Below are 6,000 nucleotides of genomic sequence, written 5' to 3' on the forward strand. Positions count from 1 at the left end.
TTTCAACTTACATTCGATAGCTCTATTATTCATAAGTCTACTACGTTACCCCTACACTATAAGTTTTATTATTTCCGTACAGAAATTACAAGCTGAGAACACAACCACAGGAGCCAAACATGATTAAGTACAAAAGGAGGCTGTAGCCTGTTTACTATATTACATCATAACACATATACTATACATCACCAAAGAAAATTTTAAAAAAATAATAATAATAGTAATAATAATAATAAAAGGAGAGAAAAAAAAGGGAAAAAATTGTACTAAAGGAGGCGAAAGCCTGTTTACTGTATTACATAATAACACATATACTAAACATACAATAGAATATTCTATGATATTAAAAAAAAATTCCGAAAGAGAGGGATGTGCGTTATTGCAAAACTACTTCCAAAAACCGGCTAAAAAGTTGCCGGTCAGTAGTAGAAAATGGATCGATCTGGCTCAGACCTGGATCAGCGTTTAACAACTCACAAGCCCCTGGGAAAATGACCACCGTACACCGTGAGCCCACGGTTTTTTACGACCTCCATTTTAGGGGAGAATTCGTTCCCTTTTATGAGCACTTTTTAGGGGGTGTATTCGTTCTCTTTTACGACCTCAGGGTTTTTCTTTTATATCCTCAGGGTTACCGAGTATTAGTCGATTTACCAGGTCACTACGGATTTGAATCCTCGACCCCGTGGTGGTCTGTAACGTAACCAACATCATCCGACTGACACGATGATCCGTTTGAGCTCTTAGCATGTTAATTCTATTTGTGCAAATTAAGTTATATCAGGAAGAGATGAAATCAATGCTGGATGTTCGGAACAGATACATCTTCGGAAAAGACTAGAAAATGGTAACTCTTTGGTTACTTGAAAACAAAATTTTATTTATACTATTTCGACACAAAATTTGTTACCATCTTATAATTCAATGTGTTTCTTTCACGTTGAGATTTGAAACATGCTAATCTATGAAGAATATAAACTTTTCCTCTCCAACATTTGTAACTTTTCATCACAATACAGTTTGAACTTTTAATATAGGGTATTTCTGATAGGAATTTAATAGTAAAATAGAAGTGTTTTCTATTTTCTCTTTCTTTCTTTCTCTTTTCTATTCTTTTTGTTTCGTTTCTTTCTTTTTTCTTTTTTGTTCAGTTTGCATTAGTAGTCTGGAATGGAGGATATGACCAACGCTATCTACTGGGAATATTAGAATATATTTTGGAACAGTACGTCCAATGAACACTACCGAATTTGCAATCGAACCACGTGGAAACAAAGCATTTGTGTTAAACTTTTGACATTATCCCAGATGTGTCTCGGAGATCTACAGTTCTACTTGAAATTTAGTATGCTATCCATTATGAAAGTGACATAATGAACGTTTAAAGCATCCTCTATATATTCGAATAGTTCTGAAAAAAATATGTAAAAACAAACGTTATTTCTATATTACTGTCTGATTTGTGGAAACGGAACTTTATAATGTGGGGTTCTTTTCTTACTACGTTTGAATTCCACAGTTTTATCTGTTCTTCCTTTTCTTTTTCTTCTTGTCTCCTCTGCTCTCTCTCTGCCTCATTTGTGAATCTCTGTGTAATAGACATTCATTGGTTTCAGGTGCATTTCGCCAGCCCCCCCACCTTGGAGTTTCGAAAAAAAACTTATGCCAATCGTTTGTGCTACGTTTGTGCCGGAATGTACCGCAAAAATTTTCGTTTGTACCACTTCCGGTACGAAGTTATAATAGTTTTAAAGTGGGGGGCTGGGGAAACGGCAGCCCCCCCACCTTGGAATTTCGACACGAAACCTATGGCAATCGTTTGTGCTACGTTTGTGCCGGAATGTACCGCAAAAATTTTCGTTTGTACCACTTCCGGTACGAAGTTATAAGGGTTTTAAAGTGGGGGGGCTGGGGAAACGGCAGCCCCCCCACCTATGAATTTCAAAACAAAACCTATGCCAATCGTTTGTGCTACGTTTGTGCCGGAATGTACCGCAAAAAGTTTCGTTTGTACCACTTCCGGTACGAAGTTATAAGGGTTTTAAAGTGGGGGGGCTGGAGAAACGGCAGCCTCCAAACTTGGAATTTCGAAACAAAACCTATGGCAATCGTTTGTGCTACGTTTGTGCCGGAATGTACCGCAAAAATTTTCGTTTGTACCACTTCCGGTACGAAGTTATAAGGGTTTTAAAGTGGGGGGGCTGGAGAAACGGCAGCCTCCAAACTTGGAATTTCGAAACAAAACCTATGGCAATCGTTTGTGCTACGTTTGTGCCGGAATGTACCGCAAAAATTTTCGTTTGTACCACTTCCGGTACGAAGTTATAAGGGTTTTAAAGTGGGGGGCTGGAGAAACGGCAGCCTCCAAACTTGGAATTTCGAAACAAAAACTATGGCATTCGTTTGTGCTACGTTTGTGCTGGAATGTACCGCAAAAATTTTCGTTTGTACCACTTCCGGTACGAAGTTATAAGGGTTTTGAAGTGGAGAGGCTGCAGAAACGGAAGCCTGCAACCTTGGAATTTCGAAACAAAAACTATGCTAATCGCTTGTGCTACGTTTGTGCCGGAATGTACCGCAAAAATTTTCGGTTGTACCACTTCCGGTACGAAATTGTATGGGGTTTTGAAGTGGCGGGATGGGGAAACGGCAGCCCCCCCACCAAGGAATTTCAAAGCAAAATTTATGTCAATCGTTTGTGCTACGTTTGTGCCTGAATGTACCGCAAAAATTTTCGTTTGTACCAGTTCCGGTACGAAGTTATAAGGGTTTTAAATTGGGTGCCTGGAGAAACGGCAGCCTCCAAACTTGGAATTTCGAAACAAAACCTATGCCAATCGTTTGTGCTACGTTTGTGCCGGAATGTACCGCAAAAATTTTCGTTTGTACCACTTCCGGTACGAAGTTATAAGGGTTTTAAAGTGGGGGACTGGAGAAACGGCAACCCCCTACCTTGGAATTTCGAAACAAAACCTATGCCAATCGTTTGTGCTACGTTTGTGCCGGAATGTATCGCAAAAATTTTCGTTTGTACCACTTCCGATACGAAGTTATAAGGGTTTTAATGTGGTTGGCTGGATAAACGGCCGCCTCCAAACTTGGAATTTCGAAACAAAACCTATGGCAATCGTTTGTGCTACGTTTGTGCCGGAATGTACCGCAAAAATTTTCGTTTGTACCACTTCCGGTACGAAGTTATAAGGGTTTTAAATTGGGTGCCTGGAGAAACGGCAGCCTCCAAACTTGGAATTTCGAAACAAAACCTATGGCAATCGTTTGTGCTACGTTTGTGCTGGAATGTACCGCAAAAATTTTCGTTTGTACCACTTCCGGTACGAAGTTATAAGGGTTTTAAAGTGGGGGACTGGAGAAACGGCAACCCCCTACCTTGGAATTTCGAAACAAAACCTATGCCAATCGTTTGTGCTACGTTTGTGCCGGAATGCACCGCAAAAATTTTCGTTTGTACCACTTCCGGTACGAAGTTATAAGGGTTTTGAAGTGGAGAGGCTGCAGAAACGGAAGCCTGCAACCTTGGAATTTCGAAACAAAAACTATGCTAATCGCTTGTGCTACGTTTGTGCCGGAATGTACCGCAAAAATTTTCGGTTGTACCACTTCCGGTACGAAATTGTATGGGGTTTTGAAGTGGCGGGATGGGGAAACGGCAGCCCCCCCACCAAGGAATTTCAAAGCAAAATTTATGTCAATCGTTTGTGCTACGTTTGTGCCTGAATGTACCGCAAAAATTTTCGTTTGTACCAGTTCCGGTACGAAGTTATAAGGGTTTTAAATTGGGTGCCTGGAGAAACGGCAGCCTCCAAACTTGGAATTTCGAAACAAAACCTATGCCAATCGTTTGTGCTACGTTTGTGCCGGAATGTACCGCAAAAATTTTCGTTTGTACCACTTCCGGTACGAAGTTATAAGGGTTTTAAAGTGGGGGACTGGAGAAACGGCAACCCCCTACCTTGGAATTTCGAAACAAAACCTATGCCAATCGTTTGTGCTACGTTTGTGCCGGAATGTATCGCAAAAATTTTCGTTTGTACCACTTCCGATACGAAGTTATAAGGGTTTTAATGTGGTTGGCTGGATAAACGGCCGCCTCCAAACTTGGAATTTCGAAACAAAACCTATGGCAATCGTTTGTGCTACGTTTGTGCCGGAATGTACCGCAAAAATTTTCGTTTGTACCACTTCCGGTACGAAGTTATAAGGGTTTTAAATTGGGTGCCTGGAGAAACGGCAGCCTCCAAACTTGGAATTTCGAAACAAAACCTATGGCAATCGTTTGTGCTACGTTTGTGCTGGAATGTACCGCAAAAATTTTCGTTTGTACCACTTCCGGTACGAAGTTATAAGGGTTTTAAAGTGGGGGACTGGAGAAACGGCAACCCCCTACCTTGGAATTTCGAAACAAAACCTATGCCAATCGTTTGTGCTACGTTTGTGCCGGAATGCACCGCAAAAATTTTCGTTTGTACCACTTCCGGTACGAAGTTATAATAGTTTTAAAGTGGGGGGCAAACTTCAGAAACACAAATTCAATACAAATAGAGATAGAAACATTGAGTTAACGGGAATCGTTAGTGCACTTATAAGCACTAAGCACTAACGTTAGTGCTATCGTATTTTGTGATTTATTCAAGATTTTTGGTGGGGGGGCCAACTTCAGAAATATCAAATTGTATACAAATAAAGGTAGAAACAGTGTTAACAGCAATCATTAGTGCATCATTAGTGCACTTAAACGCATTAAGCACTAACGTTAGCGCTACTATATTTTGAGATTTATTCAAAAAATTTGGTGGGGTGGTCAACTTCAGAAATATCAAATTCTATACAAATAGGGATAGGAACATAGAGTTAACGGCAATCGTTAGTGCATCGTTAGTGCACTTAAAATACTAAACACTGACGTTAGTGCTACAATCTTTTGGGATTTATTCAAGATTTTAGATGGGGGCCAACTTCAGAAATATCAAATTCTATACAAATAGAGGTAGAAACATGCAGTTAAAGACAATCGTTATTGCATCGTTAGTGCACTTAAATGCACTAAGCATTAAGGTTAGCATTACCATATTTTGGGATTTATTCAAGATTTCTGGTGGGACCAACTTAAGAAATATCAAATTTCATACAAACATTTAGTGCTTTCTAGAAGCACTAACGATACACTAATGAATGGCATTAATTTTTTGTTAGTGCTTGAAGTTGACGTAAGTTCACCGTGCCCTCCAAAGATATTGTACCTGTAGCACCTACACTAATGAAGTACTAACGTTAGGGGTTGGTGCACTAAGAATCACTAACAATTGCACTAGAAGATATCATTAGTGCTTTTGAATATGGCGGAAATTTGATGCAATTACAAATTCCCAATAAATGTCTTATAGGAGTTTAGTGACATGTAATTGTCCATAACTACACTAATATTGAAGGACAAACGAAACTGTTAGTGTTTTCTAGAAGCACTAACGATGCACTAACGATTGCACTAGAATAGATCATTAGTACTCTTGAATTTGACGGAAATTTGACGCAATGAAAAATTTCCCATAAATTTATTATGTGTTTCGTTACATGTAATTGGCCATAAGTAAACTAATGTTGAAGTTCTAACTAAATTGTTAGTGTTTTCCAGAAGCACTACCAATGCACTAACGAATGGCACTAAGTTTTAGTTAGTGCTTGAAGTGGGGGCGCTAAGTTCACTCTGGCCTCAAAAGGTATTCTAATTGTAGCACATTTACTAATGAAGCACTAACCTTAGGTGTAGATGCGCTAAGAAGCACTAACAATGCACTAACGATCGCTCTAGAAGAGATCATTAGTGATTTTGAATTTGGCGGAAATTTGATTCAATGAAAAATTTGCCTAAATTTCTTGTGAGTCTCGTGATATGTAATTGGCCATAACTACACTAATAGTGAAGCACTAACGAAATTGTTAGTGCTTTATAGAAGCACTAACGAATTGGACTTTTTTTTCCGT

This window comes from Thermobia domestica, chromosome 15 (assembly GCF_964235325.1).
Source record: "Thermobia domestica chromosome 15, izTheDome1.hap1.1, whole genome shotgun sequence".
In the NCBI taxonomy this organism is placed as follows: domain Eukaryota; kingdom Metazoa; phylum Arthropoda; class Insecta; order Zygentoma; family Lepismatidae; genus Thermobia; species Thermobia domestica.